The sequence below is a fragment of the Nicotiana tomentosiformis genome, chromosome 3, assembly GCF_000390325.3.
Source record: "Nicotiana tomentosiformis chromosome 3, ASM39032v3, whole genome shotgun sequence".
Classification (NCBI taxonomy): domain Eukaryota; kingdom Viridiplantae; phylum Streptophyta; class Magnoliopsida; order Solanales; family Solanaceae; genus Nicotiana; species Nicotiana tomentosiformis.
This window is the reverse complement of record NC_090814.1, coordinates 123,078,150-123,099,678: the sequence shown is the minus strand read 5'-3', so window position 1 is coordinate 123,099,678 and position 21,529 is coordinate 123,078,150. Positions and strand designations below refer to the sequence as shown.

Sequence of the window (21,529 nt, the reverse complement as noted above, 5' to 3'; positions counted from 1 at the left end):
CTATTGTGAATGTGTATTGAGGTCTGAGAGCCGGGAGTATGAGCTGTTGAGATGAGTTGAGTAATTGTTTCCTTGAGAGGGTGTACTTGCTTTTATGTATTGTTGCACTTAGTTGTTATCTGTTGTTGTTGTGAAATTTCTGAAAGATTCATATCTGTTTTACTTGAGCTCGAACGGATTTGACTTACACCACCGGATTTGAAAGCATGTTCACTCTTTACTGAAAGCTTTTGAAATGAACTGTATTTTTATAGCTTGTCACTGCTTCTCAGTTCCTTATTTAATTCTGTTACTTGCTGAGTTAGTTGTACTCATGCTACACCCTGCGCATCATGTGCAGATCCAGGTGTGTATGGTTTTGGCGGTCATTGAGTTCGTGCTCGAGCTGATTATCGGAGACTTACGAGGTAGTTGTCGGCGTTCGCAGTCCTTATTTTCTCCTTTCGTATTATCTTTTCCCTCTTGTATTGGCATTTGGCACAGACTGTAGTAGACTTTGTTTATAGATTGGTTGTCAGATGCTCATGACTTAGTGACACCCCGGTGTCGGGCTATTTTTCTGCACTTATGTTTTATTTGGGTTTTACCCTCGTTTTTATGAAAAACTCTGATTATTTTAAATGTCTTAATTAATTTCTATTAAATTTTGAAAGTCTTTTGGAAAGGTCGGCTTGCCTAGTATCATGATAGGCGCCATCACGACGGGTTAGATTTTGGGTCGTGACAAGTTGGTATGAGAGCCTAGGTTACATAGGCCTCACGAGTCATGAGCAGGTTTAGTAGAGTCTTGCGTATAGGTATAGAGACGTCTGTACTTATCTTCGAGAGGCTGCAGAACCCTTAGGAAACTCCACATTCTTGAATTCTTGTCGTGCGAATCTGTTGATTCTAGTAAATAAACATTTGTTGTTTCATTCTCTCACAGATGTTGAGGACTCATACTACCAGGCAAGATGGACAACCACCAGTACCATCAGCCAGGGCCGCGAGAGGTCGAGGTCGCGATAGAGGCCGCGGTAGGGGCAGAGGTGCAAACCACAAAATAGCTGGGAAAGTACCTGTAGATCTACCAGTTGCCCCAGATCAGGACCAGATTCCAGTTGTTGATGCACCAGCTCAGGCACCACCTGTGCCTATTGTGATCAAAGGCCTTCAGGAGGCCTTTGCTCAGATTCTGACCGCGTGTACCAGTCTTGCTCAGGCAGTCTCTGTTCTGGCCGCAGCAGCCACTTCTCAGGTCGGGGAAGGTGCTCAGACTCCCGCTGCCCGCACACCAGAGCAGGTAGTACAGGGATTCTAGACATCAAGGGCACCACCAGCCCGGCCAGTTACAGTTGCTCAGGACTCTGTGGTTCCTGTTATGCCTAAGGATGAGCAGCGTAGATTGGAGAGGTTTGGGAGACTCTAGCCTCCATCTTCCAGTGGTGCAGAGGGAGAGGATGCACAGGGTTTCTTGGATAGGTGTAAGAGGTTACTACGTACAACAGGTATTCTGGAGACCAGTGAGGTCTCGTTCACTACCTTTCAGTTCTCTAGGGCTGCATTTAGTTGGTGGGAGATTTGTGAGAGGCGTAGGCTGGTCGGTGCAGCGCCCCTTCCCTGGTAGCAGTTCTCCATTATCTTTCTGTAGAAGTTCATGCCTCAGTCCCACAGAGAGGAGCTGCGTAGACAGTTTGAGCAGCTTCGTCACGGTGATATGTCCGTGACACAGTATGAGATGTGATTCTCGGAGTTGGCCCGTCATGCTATCTGGTTGGTTCCCATAGACAGGGAGAGGATCAGGAGGTTTATAGATTGCCTCACTTATCAGCTGCGATTGCTTATGACCAGAGAGAGAGTATCTGGTGCTACTTTTTGATGAGGTTGTCGACATTGCTTGTCAGATTGAGATGGTTCGCAGTCAGGAGAGGGTTGAGAGGGAGGCCAAGAGGCCTCATAGATAGGAAGGATTTAGCGGTGCTCCTTCTAGGGGTCAGTTCCAGCACGGTAGAGGACGTCCTTTCATACATGCTCAGATGGCTTGTCCAGTTTACCGTGGTGCATCATCTGGCCATGGTTCTCACAGTTATTAACAAGGTCTTTCATCTCTCGGTGCTCTCCTAGCGTAGAGTTCATCCCGTGCTCCATCGGGTTAGGGTTCGTTTATGCCAGGTCCTTTTGCCAGTTATCCCGGTGCTCGGGGCTCCCTTCAGTCCCCTGCACCAGCACCGGGGAGTTGTTATGAGTGTGGGGAGTTTGGTCTCACGAGGAGAAAGTGCCCATGTATAGTGGTAGGTCCAACTCCGCAGAGGAGCCAGTCTATGTCATCAGCACCAGCCACTCCACCACCCGCTCAGCCAGCCTAGGGTGGAGCCTAGTCAGCTAGGGGTCGCCCGAGAGGGGGAGGCAGATCAGGGGTTGGCCAGGCCTGTTTCTATGCCCTCCCTTCCAGACCAGATCCCATCGCTTCAGATGCTGTGATTACAAGTATTGTCTTAATTTTCCACAGAGATGCCTCTGTATTATTTGACCCTGGTTCCACTTATTCATATGTTTCCTCGTATTTCGCTCATTTTCTAGATATGCCCCGTGAGTCTTTAGTTTCATTTATTTATGTATCTACTCTTATGGGTGATACTATTATTGTGGACCACGTATATCAGTCATGTGTAGTGACTATTGGGGCTCTGGAGACCAGAGTGGATCTTTTACTACTCAGTATGGTCGCTTTTGATGTGATATTGGGTATAGATTGGTTGTCTCCATGTCATGTTATTCTAGATTGTCAGGCTAAGACTGTGATGTTAGCAATGCTGGGTTTGCCGAATGTTGAGTGGAGCAGTTCTATAGACTATGTTCCCAGTATAGTGATTCCATACTTGAAGGCTCAGTGGATGGTTGAGAAGGGTTATCTGTCCTATCTGGCTTTTGTGAGGGATGTTAGTGCAGAGACTCCTGCCATTGATTCTGTTCCGGTGGTGCGTGATTTTCCGGATGTGTTTCCTGCAGACCTGTCGGGCATGCTGCCTGACAGGGATATTGACTTAGGTATTGATTTGGTGCCGGGCACTTAGCCCATTTCTATTCCACCATATGTATGGCACCGACAGAGTTGAAGGAGTTGAAGGTACAACTTCAGGAACTCCTTGATAAGGGGTTTATTCAGCCCAGCGTGTCACTTTGGGGTGCACCGGTTCTATTTGTAAAGAAGAAATATGGTTCTATGAGGATGTGTATTGATTACGGGCAGTTGAACAATCTCACAATCAAGAACAAGTATCCTTTGCCACGTATTGGTGATCTATTTGACCAACTTCAGGGGCGAGGGTATTCTTCAAGATTGATTTGAGGTTAGGGTATCACTAGTTGAAGATTCGTGATTCGGATATTCTTAAAACAACTTTCAGGACCCGATATAGCCATTATGAGTTCCTTGTGATGTCTTTTGGGCTGACTAATGCCCCAGCAACGTTCATGCATTTGATGAACAGTGTGTTTAAGATTTATTTGGACTCATTCATTATTGTATTCATTGATGATATCCTGGTGTACTTTCGTAGCCAGGAGGAGCATACCCAGCATCTGAGGATTGTGTTACGGAGATTGAGGGAGGAGAAGCTTTATACAAAGTTCTCCAAGTGTGAGTTTTGGCTCGGTTCAGTGGCGTTCTTGGGTCACGTGGTGTCCAGCGAGGGTATTCAGGTGGATCCGAAAAAGATAGAGGCGGTGCTAAGTTGGCCCAAATCATCCTCAGCCACGGAGATTAGGAGCTTTCTTAGTTTGGCGGGCTATTACCATTGTTTTGTGGAGGGTTTTTCATCTATTGCATTGCCCTTGATAATTGACCCAGAAGGGTGCTCCATTCAGGTGGTCAGATGAGTGCGAGGAGAGCTTTCAGAAACTCAAGACTGCTTTGACCATGGCTTCAGTTCTAGTTCTACCATAAGATTCTGGTTCTTACACAGTGTATTGTGATGCCTCACGGATAGGTATTGGGTGTGTTCTGATGCAGGAGGGTAGAGTGATTGCTTATGCTTCGCGCCAGTTGAAGACCCATGAGAAGAACTATCATATCCATGATCTTGAGTTAGCAGATATTGTTCACGCCTTGAAGATTTGGCAGCACTATCTGTACGGGGTTCATTGTGAGATCTACACTGATCACCAGAGTTTGCAGTATCTGTTCAAGCAGAAGGATCTTAACTTGCATCAACGGAGGTGGTTGGATCTTCTCAAGGACTATGATATCACCATTCTGTACCATCCCGGGAAGGCCAATGTAGTGGCCGATGCCTTGAGTCGGCGGGCGTAGAGTTTGGGGAGTTTAGCATATCTTCCAGCAGAGAGACCCTTGGCATTGGATGTTCAGGCCTTAGCTAGCCAGCTTGTTAGATTGGATATTTTGGAGCTGAGTTGGGTATTGTCTTGTGTGGTCTCTATGTCTTCTCTTTATGATCGTATCAGGGAGCGTCAATAAGATGACCCCCATCTGCTCGTCTTCCAAGACAGGTTTTGGCGAGGTGATGCTAGAGATGTGACTATTGGTGATGATGGCATGTTAAGGATGCAAGACTGACTATGTGTGCCCAATATGGATGGGCTTTAAGAGTTAATTCTTGAGAAGGCCCACAGCTCGTGGTATTCCATGCATCCGTGTGTCGTGAAGATGTACCAGGATTTGAGACAGCACTATTGGTGTAGGAGGATGAAGAAGGATATAGTTGGGTTTGTGGCTCGGTGTCTCAACTGTCAGCAGGTTAAGTATGAGCATCAGATACCGTGTGGCTTGCTTCAGAGGTTAGAGGTCCAAGAGTGGAAGTGGGAGCGGATCACCATGGATTTCGTAGTTAGGCTCCCACGGACTTCGAGGAAGTTTGATGTTATTTGGGCGATTGTAGATCATCTGACCAAGTTCGTGTACTTCATTCCAGTTGGTACTACTTATTCTTCAGAGCGGTTGGCTGAGATTTACATCCGAGAGATTGTTCACCTTCATGGTGTCCAAGTTTCCATCATTTCAGATAGAGGCACATAGTTTATATCGCAATTTTGGAGGGTCGTGCAGTGAGAGTTGGGTACTCAGGTTGAGTTGAGCACATCCTTTCAACCTCAGACGGACAGATAGTCCGAGCGCACTATCCAGATAATGGAGGATATGTTACGCACTTATGTCATTAATTTGGGGGGGGGGGGTTCATGGGACCAATTTCTGTCGCTCGCGGAGTTTTCATATAACAACAGTTATCAGTCGAGCATTCAGATGGCTCTGTAAAGGCTTTATATGAGAGGCGGTGTAGATCTACGGTGGGTTGGTTTGAGCCGGGTTAGGCTAGGCTCTTGGGTACAGACTTGGTCCAGGATGCATTAGACAAGGTGAAATTGATTTGGGAGTGGCTTCGCACAACGCAGTCTAGGCAGAAGAGCTATGCTAACAGGAAGGTCCGTGATGTTTCTTTCATGGTCGGGGAGAAGGTTCTGCTGAAGGTATCACCCATGAAGGGTGTTATGAGGTTTGGGAAGATAGGAAAGTTGAGCCCTAGGTTCATTGGGCCTTTTGAGGTATTTAAGAGGATCAGGGAGGTGGCTTACAAACTTTCCTTGCCACCTAGCTTGTCGAGTGTGCATCCATTATTTCATATTTCTATGCTCCGGAAGTATATCGGTGATCCATCCCAGGTTTTGGATTGCAACACGGTTCAGTTGGATGGTGATATGACTTATGATGTAGAGCCGATGGCCATTTTGGAGCGGCAGGTTTAGAAGTTGAGGTCAAAGAATATAGCTTCAGTGAAGATGCAGTGGAGAGGTCAACCTATGGAGGAGGACACTTGGGAGACCGAGCGGGAGAGGTGGAGCAGATATCCACACCCATTTGAGACTCCGGGTATATTTCTAGACCAGTTCGAGGACGAATGTTTGTTTAAGAGGGGGAGGATGTAACGACCCAGCCGGTCGTTTCGAGAGTTATAACCCCGTTTCCCCTAATTCTACTTCTTTTGTGCTTTACAGCTGTATTATGTCTTATCGGGATTGTTGGTTCGGGTCTGGAGTGATTTTGGAGTGAATTGAGACACTTAGTCTCTTAATTGGAAGCTTAAGTTAAAAAGTTGACCAGATGGCAACTTGCGGGAAAACGATCTCGGATTTGAATTTTCATGGTTCTGTTAGCTCCGTTAGGTGATTTTGGACTTAGGAGCACGTCTGGAATGTGATTTGGAGGTCCGTAGTAGAATTAGGCTTGAATTGGCGAAAGTTAAAATTTTGGCAATTTTGACCGGCAATGGAAATTTTGATATTGGGGTCGGATTGAATTACCGAAAGTTCGAATAGGTTCGTGGTGTCATTTTTGACTTGTGTGTAAAATTTGAGGTCAATCTGATGTGGTTTGGTAGGTTTCGGCGTCATTTGTGGAATTTGAAAGTTTAGAAGCTCTTTAGGCTTGAATCCGTGTGTAATTGGTGTTTTGATGTTGTCTTGAGTAACTCGAAGGTTCGACTAAGTTCGCATGGGGTTACATGACTTGTTGGTATGATCGGTTGAGGTCCCGGAGACCTCGGGGTGATTTCGGGTGATTAACGGCTTGATGGGAGTTGATGAATTTGCAGCTGAAGCTGCTGCTACTAGTGTAACCGCACCGGCAGAGTGGGAACCACAGGTGCGAGCCCGCAGAAGCGAAGGAGGAGCTGCAGATGCGGCTAAGGAGGACTTGGGCAGAGGACGTAGGTGCGATGGTCGCAGAAGAGGATTTAGGGGCGCAAGTGCGAGTTTGGACCTCAGGTGCGATGTAGTTCCCGCACCCGCGAAAGGCGAAGATGCGGTCACTTGATCGCATGAGCGGAGGCAGAGTTTCAATATTTTTTCGCAGATGCGAAAATGGAGTCGCAGGTGCGAGAAATCTGGGCAGAACTTATAAATAGAACACTTCGAGATTTTTCACCATTTGCATCATTTTTGAGCTCGGATTTTGGGGAGTTTGAGAGAGATTTCGGAGTAATCACTGAGGTAAGTTCCTTGTGCCTATTTATCTTCAATAATGGTGTTTCCCCGCTGATTTTTTCACCTAGTTGTTGAGTGTTTAAGGTAAGATTTGGGAGATTAAGGGTTGGGAATTGGAGAGTGAATTTTGGGGTTTTGGAGGGGTAATTGAGGTCAGATTTTGATAAATTTGGTATGGTTACACTCGTGAGTAAATGGGCTTTCAGGTTTTTTTGAATTTCTTTGGTTTTTAAGACGTGGTCCTGGAGGAGGGGAGGTTGAGCAAATTTCGGATTTTGGGCTATATTTTAGTAGTTTTCTTGTGGAATTAATCCTTTTAACCAATATTGATTATCTTGTACTGTTTGTGGCTAGATTCAGGGCATTTGGAGGATGATTCGATAGGTAAAGGCATTTCAGAGTAGAATTTCTGTGCGGTTGAGGTAAGTAACAATCTTAAATCTGGATTTGAGGTATGAAACCCCGAGAATTGGTATGGTGTGAATATTTGGAGATGAAGCACATTCTAGGTGACGGGCGTGCGAGCGTGCACCGTGAAGGATAGTGACTTGGTTCTTCACGTTAAACTGTAAAGTCGAATAGCCATTATTATTACTTGTTTTCCTTATCTTTGAGCAATTGACTGCCTTTCATGTAGAAACTGTGCTTAAGCCATATGAGATCACTGTTGGGACCCGCAGCGGTCGTATACTTGTTGAATTGACTGCTAATTGTTGTCTTTTACTCAGTCACGGTCTTACTTGTGACACATATCTCTATTTCCTCTCATTTCTTGTTGATACTTGTTGTATTCTCTGCTTGGGCTGGTTATTATGATATTTTGTGAGTCCGAGGGGCTAGAGAGGTTAGTGACTGAGATAGGGCCTAAGTGTCGAGCTGCGAGCTGTGAGGTATATGGATCGGGTTGCCCGCCGCAACAAGCCTTCGGACTATATATATAAGGATCGGGTTGCACGCCGCAACAATATTGGATCGGGTTGCGCGTCGCAACAATATAGCGCTTGGGCTGAAGGAGCCCCTCCGGATCCACACATATAGTGCTTGTTGCACTTAGTTATTATCTGTTGTTGTTGTAAAATTTCTGGAAGATTCATATCTGTTTTACTTGAGCTCGAACTGATTTGACTTACACCACCGGATTTGAAAGTATGTTCACTCTTTACTGAAAACTTTTGAAATGAACTGTATTTTTATAGCTCGTCACTGCTTCTCAGTTCCTTATTTAATTCCGTTACTTGCTGAGTTGGTTGTACTCATGCTATACCCTGCACTTCATGTGCAGATCCAAGTGTGTACAGTTCTGTAGGTCGCTGAGTTCGTGCGCGAGCTGATTATCGGAGACTTACGAGGTAGCTACCCGCATCCGTAGTCCTTCTTTTCTCATTTCGTATTATCTTTTCCCTCTTGTATTGGAATTTGGCACAGACTATAGAAGACTCTGTTTCTAGATTGGTTGTCAGATGCTCATGACTAAGTGACACCCCGATGTCGGGCTATTTTTCTGCACTTATGTTTTATTTGGGTTTTACCCCCGTTTTTATGAAAAACTCCGATTTTTAAATGTCTTAATTAATTTCTATTAAATTTTGAAAGTGTTTTGAAAAGGTCGGCTTTTCTAGTATCACGATAGGCGCCATCACAACGGGTTAGGTTTTGGGTCATGACATATATAAAAGACATGAAAGAAACATGGAGTAAAAAACTCAAACTGTAATTCTGAATAGCTCTGTGAATCATGAAAAATTTATAATGTCATGCATGTGCGTATAAATGTCATATCATGCATAGGTGTATGCGTACATAACATCATCAAGACTCTGAGGGCATCCCATCATATCCTCAGCCACTGTGGGCGAAATCATCAACGTATACTAGCTCATCAGGTGTTGGTGCGTATATAACGCCATAACCTTTCCCCATATCCCATACACATATAATATACGCGTATATAATGCCATCTTGGCATGGGTCAATGTACATGTATAAATGAATGCAATGCATAATGAAGCAAGCCAATAAGATCTCTCGGATTAACTTTATCAACTTACGTATTTTTTTGAGACCCATGAACAGAAGATATAATAATAAGACACATGGGGAATCAATAACATAAGCACTCCTAGTGATTCTATGAATAGAGGCATTTATGAAAGTTGCGTGTTTACTCGTTTTGTTTGCATCGTATGAATCATGCCAAAAGAAAAGAATGGATAGACTTAACATACCTTAACTCCAATGAGTCCTTAATACCTTTAAATCAATTCTTCAAACAACTCAACTCAATCTACCATAGTATAAGGAGATTCAAAATCAGTATTGAGTAAAGGCTAAGTCCACAACTTAAACTAGTAACTTGGTTACGTAAATTTGGGCAACATCTACCATGTAACAAGAGCCTCCTCCAATATCATATACTAACAACAATGACCAGATCAATCTAGAAATACATAATTATCAATAACAAGAGATCATATAACAACAACAACAAGAAGAAGAAGAAGAAGTCACAGCTACTTCACGACGAGCGACAAGCTCCAATTGGAATCCGTATACCCCATATCACCCCTTATAGACTTTTTAATTTAACTTAATATCATCATTAACATGATAATGAAGTCATTTATCAACGATTCCATCCTTATACCATATATTTATAATAAAGAAAACAATCCACAACTCCAATTATCCTCAATTAGCAACTTTATTCACTAGTTCATGTCTAGTCCATCCATTTAACTTAATCAATGTCAAGATAACCTTAAGCACATACAAGAACACTATATACATACCTCCTACAGTATCTTCAAGTGTAAATCCAAGTTACATTTAGCTTATAGCATCCCTCAATGTCAATACAATACCATAGAAGTGACTTAAGCTAATCTTCACTTGCAATCTCAAGTTTTATATGTTTATTTCATCAATTCACTTGATCAACAAATATACATGCATAAAAAAAGAAACAATATCATAATAAAGTTATTTTCACCATTTTTCAAGCCATAACAACATATATATAGCCTTAATACAACCCAACAAAAGATAACAACATCTCTTCCCCTTTCAAGTGTTATCTTGTAATCCTCATACAAATAACTTAAACAACACATAGATAAGATTAATCCAAAAAAATAGGGTATTATAAATACCTTAAATAATTTGGAAAACCTCGAACCAAATCTTACCTTATCTTACAAGCACTCTTAATCATATCACAACACCATAGAGACTCTCTTCTTTACTTAGGCTAACTTTGATGTTTGATTATGGTGTATTTCTTTGGAATTTGTTTGAAGCCTTTGGGGAACTGTTTGGGAGGGTTTGGAGAGTGTGAGGCTGGAAGAAGGAAGAAAAATGAGCAAATATCATCCCAAAAATGAGATAATAATAAGTGAAGGTCGGGCCCCGACCAAGTGGGTCTCATAGAGGCTTCCTACGCAGTCTTGCGAAAATATAAATATCTCTCTACACCGATGTCATATTGACGAACGATTTGTAGAGATAGAAACTAGATACATGGAGATTTAATTAAATATAAATATATCCCTGTAACTCTCAGTATATTGAGAGAAAATTGCCTCGCAACCTGGCTTATAAACCTGCTAGTTTCTCCGAAGTGCAGCAACGTGACTTGGTGACCCTATTTTAAAAATCCATATTTCTCTACCCCGATATCGTATGAATAAATGGTTTGGACCGTTGGAAACTAGGTTCAAATATCTTCATTTTTCTACAATATATGTCCAAAAATGACATCATAAAGCTTACGAATTTAATTTCTCAAAACGGCTCGTTAGAGGGCAAATCTTAGCTCGATTTTTCCGCAACTTAAATCCGATTTTTTTCAAATTTTATATTTTATATCCAAACATTATATATAGTCATATAATGACTTTAAACTCATTTAAATCATGATTAACAAGTATCTTATTCATCTTAACTTACTTAAGACTTCGGTAAACCTTTCTTATCCTTGTAGAAGGATTTCGTCCTTTTTGAGCTTGCATTAGATAATCCTATAATGACAGTGACGTCTGAAGTACGGGGTGTAACAACATTAAATAACTTCATATACTTTCAAAGAGGATCTCATCCTATATCAGTTGACTTATGATGTACTTTTACATATGAAAACATGGGGCGTAACATCTTGGGATATAGGGGTACCAAAGTGTACATCATAAAAGTATAGGGTGTTTAGAGTTTGTTAAGAGGGTTAGTTAAAGTGGTTAGTGGACAGTTGTGTATGAGCTGTCATTTAGTTAGTGAGCACTATATAACCTTGTATTGAACGATAACATTGTTCTTAGAAGAATACAATTTCTATTTCTCCTCTTCCTCATTTCTCAATCTTCTTCCTCACCCACAATCTAACAAGGAGTCATGCACAGTGAAGAATGTTTTGACTTGAAGGGGGAAAAGGAAAAAGATTCAGCATGGAAGAATTATTTTTTCAAATTTTAGAATTAATATAGTCTTAGCTGTATAAGGGGAGTACCGTGTATATATGTCGGGTTGGTTCGAAATTTTTAAATACTAAATCAAACCAACAAAGTCGGGTTTTTTGATTTTTTTTGAAATTTCAATTTTTTTTCCGGTAAAGTCTTTATAGCACAAAATATGTAACTTGTGTTTAAAATATATCTTTAGTCCTAGTAAGATACAATTGTATAATGTATTTTCCAAGAAAATAGCACAATAATATGAAATAAGTCATAACATTATACTAAAATATTTAATAACAAAGATAATAAAATTTCATAAAGAGAATATTACTAATTGATAAACCATAATGAAAATTAACATAATAAAAAAATACTATATAGGTCATGCTAAAATAAGTATAGCTAATAAGTACTATTAATTACATAACTAAGCATGCACTAAAGAAAAAGATAAACTAAGGTATGCATTATGATTATAAACCAATGTAAAACTAAAAATAGATATCCAACACTATCATCATTCCTGGTGTTGAATTGAATTTCTTTTGTTAGCATTAGTATTGATTTGAACTTTATTTAAGTTACTACATTTATGGGCTATACAATTTATTTACCATTTAAGAATGTTAAGTCCAAACTTGAAATAATACGTTAAAATATAAAAATATAAAAAAGTTTAAGAAATATTTATAAATTACATTACAATAAATATTTATATGTATAAAATATTTTAAAAATTATATAAATGTATTACCGGATTGGTTTATTTCGGTTTGACTTTTTTTTAATTAAATCCAAACCAAATCAATTATCGTCGGATTTTTTTCCCAATACCAAATCAAATCAATACAAACCACAATCGGATTTTGTTTTTCGGTTTGACTCGAATTATCGATTTGATACGGTTTATCGATTTTCTTTATACGCCCTAGTATCTGATTCGAAAAACCAATTTGATTCCAAACATGAAATTTTAGGATGATTCTTTGGAGATTTATCAAGAAGTTGATCAAAATATAGTAGTAGTACCCATTATAGGTACCAATATAACCGGCATAAGATAACAAACTAGACTAGATATCAAACACATCGTCAGGTGACTTATTTATAAATCCATAGTACTTGGGAGTTGTTGGTAGGCTATAATCCCGTATTTTAGTCACTTACTGCATTCTAATTCAGTACACTTTACTTATGTTCAACTTTAATTAGGTATGTTTTGCACTTATTGTGTGTTTTATTCCATGTAAGAGTGATTCTGAGCTATATAGATGTTATGGTTATTTTGGAGCTTTGAAGTCTGAGTAAAAGCCCAAGGGTTAAGTTGGGATCATGTTCGGGGATCAACGGATGATAATGCACTTTAAGAACGAAATTAAGAACCGAGTAGGCATACTGCGCATTGTTCAGTAAAATTCACATAACTTTTCGCTCATAAATCAGTTTGGGCTCCACAATATATCGTAGGAAATCTATTTAAAAAGGCTATAACTTTCATATTTTACTTTTCCCAAATTCCCAACTTACCACCCAAGTTGCGCGACAAAGTGTGCTATCGCGCACCTGGGCGCGCACTTGGGACAGAACAATGTGCAAAATGCGCGACCAGGTGCGCGATCGCGCATATACTGTCCAGGAAAAGTCCTATTTCGCTAAGAAAAGGGTAGCTTCATCCGAGATTTATTTTGGGGGCGGATTAAGTACCCCAAAATACCATTTTTGACACACTTTTGGACAGATTTCGACCTAGGGAGGCTAAGGAGGAGTTTGAAGAATACAAGCACAAGGATTTCATCATTCCTTCCTCACTCAATCCGGGTTTGTATTGTATTTATATTTTCCTCTACTTTTGTTTCATTTGTGAAGAACTTCTTCAAGTTTATGGAGTAGAACCTTTTGGGTTTTGACGAATTTGGTATATTGATGGTTGTTTGTGGATTATAACTCTATTTTATGTATTTGAATCGTTTTTGGAAGATTTAATTGTTGCATCTATATTCACTTGTTCTTGTAATCGAAAGAGGCATAACTTGTGATATATTTTCACTATATTTTTAGTTGAGTTCATAGATTCTTCCAAGTAATCGAAAGAGGCTAGTTGAATCATTGATTAAACCTAGTTAGGAGGATAATCGAAAGAGGTTCTCCAAAAGACCAATCTATTACGAATTCTTGCATATCTTCACCGAGATTAAATTGGTTCATATTGTGAGGTTGAGACTTAATTGAGAGAGGAGTTTCTACTAAACAATTATACTGATAATTAAGTGAATTCGAGAGACTCACTTGAACATTAGAAGTGAATTATCTATTAAATCCCAAACAATTATCTTGCACTTATTTCGCCAAACCCTATTTTTTTCCATTGATAACTTCCTTGCTTGCCTTTGTTGTGATTCTCATTAGTCAATAGTTTAGATTCTTAGCTAATTTCAATTCTTAATTGTATAAATCTCAACTGTTGATCCTTCTGGATAGCAATTGAGCTACAAACTACGATAATACTGTTTAAATTCAATCCTTGTGGATACAATAATTATACTATACTATCTTTGACTAGCAAGCACAATTAAAGTGTGTGTTTTGTGCTCGTCAAATTTTGGCGTCTTTGTCGGGGATTGACAATTAATACTGTTTAAAATAGTTTGTAGTACTAATTCAGGAATTTATTTTTATTTTTACTTTTATTTTTGTTCTTCACGAGTATCTCCTCCATGTGCAGGCAACATGTTAAGTCTGTGATGTATGACACGATTTTCTTGTAGAAAAGTATTACCCTACAAACCGGAATTGGAAAATCACCTGCGGCAAATGAGGAATGAGAAAGAGTTTACCGTAAGGTTGTTGGGAAAACCTTCAACCCAACAACACATGGCTAATAACGATAATAATGAGGTAGAGGCAGCTGCAAGGATAGCTATTGAGGAAGCCCATAGAGCTACTGAGGAAATTGTCGAAGACAATAAGGGTCGAAGATTCAATCTAAATCGACCCTTGATAGAAGACCAGTTCGAGAATGCGCTACCAAGTCCTGGTATAGCATTGGGTGACTATGCCAGACCAGTCTAGAATCAAAGATTTTCAAAAGTTAGACCACCTCCAATTGCAACCAATAATTTTGAGTTGAAGAAAGGTTTACTTAAAACCATTCAAAGCAGCTGCGTTTTCAGAGGGAAGATGAACGAATATCCCATTTTCTAATGGACTTCGAGGAGATTATGAACACTTTTCAATATAATGGGATGTCACAAGATGCAGTGTATTTAAGGGCATTCCCCTTTTCACCTAAAGATGATGCGAAGCAGTGGCTTCAAAGCTTGCCAAATTGATCAATTAGAACATGGGAGGAAATGACCAGAAAATTTCTTGATAAATATTTCTCCTCAGCCAAGGCGGGCAAGTTTAGAAGAGAAATCTATAACTTCTGTCAGAAAGAAAATGAAACTGTTTTTGAAGCACGGGAGAGGTTTAATGAGATAGTTAGAAGGTGTCAACATAACGGAATTGAACTCTGGATACAACTCTAGGATTTTTAGGATGGATTGACACTGGCCTCGCGTATAACTTTGAGCAATGCAGTTGGAGGCCCTTTTATGAAGAAGACTCCATAGGAGATAGTTACAATTATTGATGAATTATTCGAAGATGCTAATCAGTCACCCTCTGAGAGTATGGAACGAAGAAAATCAACTGGTGTTCACCAAGTTGATGCTACTACATCTGCGCAAGTACAACTTGATGTTATGGCTAAATAAATACGAAAGCTAACTGTAGCTTCGATGCAAAATGTACACCATGCATCTTGTGATATATATGGAAGAGTACACCCCACCCATGAGTGTCAAGCCTCAACGGAGGAAGTGAATGTTGTAGGAAACTATTATGCAATGGGTCAGAGGCACCCCGGCTTCTCATGGAGTTCACCTGGGGGTACTGCAAATGCATGGCAACAAAACAACCCTAGATTCCAAGAACAAGAAGCTACAAGTTTTTAAAATCAGCAGAGGCAGCAATATCACTCTCCATAGTCGAATCAATCTAGCATGGAAGATCTTATAAACATCTTCATTATTAAGACAGATGAGAGGTTTGATGCCCATGATGCAACTATCAAAAAATTGAGTACATCTTTTCGAAGAATGGAAAAATAGGTTGGGCACTTAGCTACTCTAATGTCGGAGAGAGCCCCAAGAATACTTCTCGCTGATACTGAGAGAAATCCAAAAGAAACAGTGATGGTTGTAACTCTGAGAAGTGGGCAAGTGTTTAAACATCCCACCCCGATCCAAAATGAGGTGAACTTTGAAATAGAAAGTGAGAAGCAGTTGAAAGGTGATGTTGATAAAAAGAATAAAGGCCCGGTGAAAATTGAGAAAAAGAAGGAAGAAAAATCAAGAAGGGCGGAACATGATGAGAGCAAGCATATGTTTGTGCTGCCTTTTCCCCAAAAGCTGAGTCGAGAAAAGCTGGACAAGCAGTTTGAGAGTTTCCTAGATGTGCTGAAACAGGTTCATGTAAACCTACCATTCACAGAAGTGCTCTCACAAATGCTGGCTTATGCCAAGTTCTTGAAGGATATTCTGACAAAGAAGAGGAAAATAGAAGAGACCTCAGTGGTCAAGCTCACAAAGCATTGCAGTGCAATATTGCAAAACAAACTCCCACGAAAGTGTGGAGATCTACGGAGTTTTACCATACCTTGCTCTTTAGGCATTACGAATTTTGATAAGTCTCTATGTGATTCTGGTGCCTCAATTAATTTAATACCTCTATCTATTTATAGGAAACTAGAAAAGGAGATTAGAGAGATAAGATCTGCACCAATATATTTGCAGCTGGCAGACCAAACGACTCTAATACCCGAGGGAATAGTTGAAGATGTCATAGTTCAGGTAGATAGGTTTGTATTTCCTGTGGATTTCATAGTGGTTAATATGGAAGAGAACAAGGAGGTCCCCCTTATCCCAGGGAGACCATTCCTAGCAACGGGTAGAGCAATATTAGATATACATGAGAGAAAAATCATGCTTAGAGTGGGGGAGGAGCCTGTGATTTTTCAGACGGATGTAGAAACGGGGGTAAAAAGGGATAAGCTAGCTGCTAGTGTTGTGTGGAAAGTGAAGGACGAGAAAGAGAAGACTGCGGTGAGCGAAAAAGATAAGTGTGGGGTGTACCCTAAGAAGGCTAAGAAGAAGCTATCTGAGTGGATGTGTGCACTAGTTCGGGAGCGAAGAATGGAGCCCGTCTTTGACTCAGAACCCGACTAGAGATTCAGGGAAGTTTCCTCTAGCTTATGCATTTTAATTATGTGTCATGGGGACATGCCACAACTTTAAGTGTGGGGTGGGGGATATATTTGTATGTATGTTTTGTGTATATTAGTCTTAGTTTTGTATGTTAGTTTGCAGTAGTTTGATAGAAAAAAAGAATGGTAAACCATAAAAATTTTAAAATGTTCGATTTTTCCCAACGATGGATATCATTCGACAGGTTTCTTGAGGGATTAAAGTCGACGTAAAAAGACAAAAAGATTTTCTTTTGTTAGGTAATGTATAAATTTCCCCTTGGGTTTTCTTTGTGTCGCGGTTCTTTTCCAAGGGTTTTATTTGAACCAGGTGTAGTTAGTCTTATTTTCATTTTAGGAGTAGGAATTCTTGTGCTGCGATTTGAAATGAAAGCAATATCTCTTAACTGTATTATTCCTTGAGAATAGTAAGTACTTTAGTTGTGACCTTAGGCTCAGTTTTTGACTCTTGTATAAGCGCCTTAAATTGTATGATCTTAACATTGCTTAACTGCTTTGACTAGAGTATCTTGATGAGTCCGATCCTGAGTGAGTATGTGTCATGTGTGGGTGAGGTTTTGTGTTATTCTGTGCATTGCATTTGATGTCTAGAACTTGCTCGTGTGTTTGCAAAGCGAAATGGTAGTTTTATTCAGTCTTGGAAGTGATATAGGCATTTTTTTGTTGAGCCAGATATATGTGTTTACCCACCAAATTGTTATGTATCTTAGTTAACCCCCTTTGAGCCTATAATCTTGTTTCTTTGGAAATCACATTACAAGCAATACCTATTTGTTTGAATTGACCATCTATTTGAACCATTTACCTCTCGTGAGCACTTGAAATTGTATGAACTTTATAAAAGTTGAAGTGTGGGGGTGGTTGGTTTGGCTTTTGAGTGGAACTATTGAACTAAGGAGAAAGGTGCACTATTTTGAAAAAGAAAGAGCCACTTGAATTGAAAAAGAAAGAAAAAATAAGTGTATGATTGTGAAAAATATTCCTTGATAGTGGTTACTTGATGTAATTGTGCTTAAAGAAGTATGGAGTTAATGTATATTGAAGTGAAGGTGGAATTATGGTTTGACATAAGTGTGGGGTTTTGAATGGTCAATTGTATGTATTAAAGTGCTAGAGAGGTGTAATCAATATATCCAAATGTATTCTACCCGTTCCGCAGCCTACATTACAATCAATTAAAATCCTACTTGATCCTTGACTGAATAAGCTCAATTAGTAGAGTAGTACACTACGGGCAAGCTTATGGTACATCTTTTGTTGTATATGAATGATGTTCTGAGAGTGAGCGAATTCTTCCTATCTTGAGTTCCTAATTGTTCTTAACTTTATTGTTTGTAGAACTACTCTCTATTCTTGTGTGAGGGTACTTGATTCATTAAGGAATGGTAATGTCATTGACCTCTGTGTTAGAATAAGTGAGCAGCTTGTGAAAAATGCGTAGTGTTGTTGAGTCAACTCTTGAGGCGAGGATGTTACGATCTTGTGCTTAATCTGTTCTAATATTCTTGGTGTGATGAGTTAAGAGAGTTGCTTAAAAAGGTCATGTATATATGAAGTGTAGTTTGATTGCTCGAGGATGAGCAATGGTTTAAGTGTGGGGTGTTGATGGTAGGCTATAACCCCGTATTTTAGTCGTTTATTGCAATCTAATTCACTACACTTTACTTATGTTGAGCTTTAATTAGGCGTGTTTTGCACTTATTATTTGTTTTATGTCCTGTAGGAGTGATTCCGATTTATGTAGATATTATGGCATGAATTCATGCTACTTTTAAGATTTGAAGTCTGAGTAAAAGCCCAAGGGTTAAGTCGGGATCGTGTTCGGGGATCAACGGATGATAATGCACTTTAAGAACGAAACGAAGAATCGAGCTTGCATACTGCGCATTGTCCAGTAAAATTCACATAACATTTTGCTCATAAATCTATTTAGGCTCCACAATATATCGTTGGAAAGCTATTTAAAAGGGCTACAACTTTCATGTTTTATATTTTCCCAAATTACCGACCTACTACCCAGGTGCGCGACCAAGTGCGTGATCGCGCACCTGGGCGCGCACTTGGGGCAGAACAATGTGCAAAATGCGCGACCAAGTGCGCGATCACGCATATACTGTCCGGGAAAAGTCCTAATTCGCTAAGAAAAGGGTAGTTTCTTCCGAGATTTATTTTGGGGCGGATTAAATATACCAAAACACCATTTTTGACACACTTTTGGACAGATTTCGACCTAGGGAGGCCAGGGAGGCTAAGGAGGAGATTGAAGAACACAAGCACAAAGATTTCATCATTCCTTCCTCACTCAAGATCCGGTTTTGTATTGTATTTATATTTTTCCCTACTTTTATTTCATTTGTGAAGAACTTCTATATGTCTATGGAGTAGAACTTTTTAGGTTTTGACGGATTTGGTGTATTGATGGTTGTTTGTGGATTATAACTCTATTTTATGTATTTGAATCGTTTTTGGAAGATTTAATTATTGCATCTATATTCACTTGTTCTTGTAATCGAAAGAGGCATAACTTGTGATATATTTTCACTATATTGTTGGTTGAGTTCATAGATCTTCTAAGTAATCGAAAGAGGCTAGTTGAATTATTGATTAAACCTAGTTAGGAGGATAATTGAAAGATGTTCTCCTAAAAACCAATCCATTACGAATTCTTGCGTATCTTCACCGAACTTAAATTGGTTCATATTGTGAGGTTGAGACTTAATCGAGAGAGGAGTTTCTACTAAATAATTGTACTGATAATTAAGTGAATTCGAGAAACTCACTTGAACATTAGAAGTGAATTATCTAGAGTTAAATCCCAAATAATTATCTTGCACTTATTCCGTCAAACCATAATTTCTCCCATTTATAACTTCCTTACTTAATTTTGTTACGATTCTCATTAGTCAATACTTTAGATTCTTAGTTAATTTCAATTCTTAATTGTATGAATCTCAACTGTTGATCCTCCTAGATAGTAATCTAGCTACAAACTACGATAATATTGTTTAAATTCAATCCATGTGGATACAATAATTATATTATATATACTATCTTTTACTAGCGAGCACAATTTAAGTATGTGTTTTGTGCTAGTTAGGAGTTCCTAAAGGCTGAACGCTAGCTAGTGGTCTAATTAAAGTGTGTTCTGAAACCCGAAAACAACAACACAACAAAGAATCACTATATTGAATCATACATTATACCCAGAAAATGACTTTAAACGTTTACTTGGGTACTTATACATATCTTATGTTGCAATTTCCTTAATTGTCCATAAAAATTTACATGAATCAAAGAACTCAACAACTTATACGTTATCTGGACCAGTAGTGGCGAAGCCAGGAAATTCAACAAGAGTGTTCAAACCTTTGCCAGTGGGCTATATAAGGGTGTTTAAAGTCTATTTTTAATCAATAACAAATAATATTTTATCTTATACGGAGTATAATTCTCCGGCGAAGGGTGATTGCACGTAGCTTCGCCCCTGTAGACCAGATGCACCTTACCCGATTAACACCTGCGGTGACATCAACGTAACATGAATACTCTCGGTCATCAGCTTTGTCAAATTGACTAGCCTAGCTTAGACAACTATCCTTTTAATTTTCTGTTGTTCTTTTTTTTTGGGGGGGGGGGGGGGGGGGGGGGATTGGGTTTGTTTCAATTTAACTACTTGAAATCAGAGAGCCTGGTATCAAAGGTAACATGGCACCATATGTTAATGAAAAACTAATAAAGATTGGTAATTACCACTATTATTTGTCAGCAAAATATTGGGAAAAAAATTTAGCTTCGCAAATTGAAAGAGGAGCTTTTTTGAGGGAGGGGAAGGAGGGTCATTAATGAAAAATTGTTAGACTGAAAGAATGAAAGATCTCCAAATATATGTGAGATCCAAAAGTGAAAATCGATTGAGATACTTATCCAATGTTGTTATCGGCACGGGCACATGATTGAAGTATGATAACTCAATTAATTGAATGCGTTGCTGCACTTCGGCTGGTGATAAACTTAATTAGCCGTCCACCATATAACAAATATTGAGAAATAGAAATGAATGATTAATTCGGTATCAACCACAAGAAATCAAAAGAGAAACATAGTTTAAATACATATTATATTCAATGCAGATCTCATATAATTCTATTTTCTTCCGAACGTATTTCCTTACCACGTTTACGTTCTTGACCAAAACAAAAGAAAAACGATCATATACATACGTTTTGTATTAGGATTTCAAGGACTTTGAACTTGGAAATGATCATTTGCAACACGAAATTATAACTGACTGCCACTAACTTCTGCAGTATTATGATTTGTCACTCTAATTCTTTTGAGAAAATTATGCGAATATACGATTAACGAAGTTCGATTGTGACATTTTTAAATATCTATATCTATATATTAATATAAAGCATGGAATAGCAAAAGAGATGTGGCATATCTCAAATGCCAAGAAACCTATTTTTTTTTTCTCATTTATTTGCAATTTTCTCCTTATTATTTATATAAAATAAAACTCAATTCAACTTCTGTTTAAAAAAATTAGAGGTCACAACCGTTACCAAAAATCACATACTTAAAAACCTTTCCCATTAATTAGGAATACCAAAAGCCAGTTTTGTAACGGTGCATAATCTTTGTAGCGATGCATACAAAGATGGTTTTAGTTTAAAGCATTGATCCAATCACAGAAACATACTCCAACAAAACAGAACATATGCTCTTTCCACAAGGAAAAAAAACATATGCTATTTATATTATAATAGTTGTTTTCTCTTTTTCTCTCTTAATCTTTTTGTTT

At 39.1% G+C, this 21,529-nt stretch overlaps 1 non-coding gene across 1 annotated transcript; it reads right to left on the bottom strand.

The window, feature by feature from the left end:
* Positions 1 to 14,818: 14,818 nt before the first annotated feature.
* Positions 14,819 to 14,922, bottom strand: LOC117280203 (small nucleolar RNA R71). Its single transcript, XR_004510689.1, has one exon. It is a non-coding gene; the product is annotated as a small nucleolar RNA R71 (small nucleolar RNA).
* Between the last annotated feature and the right edge of the window lie 6,607 nt (positions 14,923 to 21,529).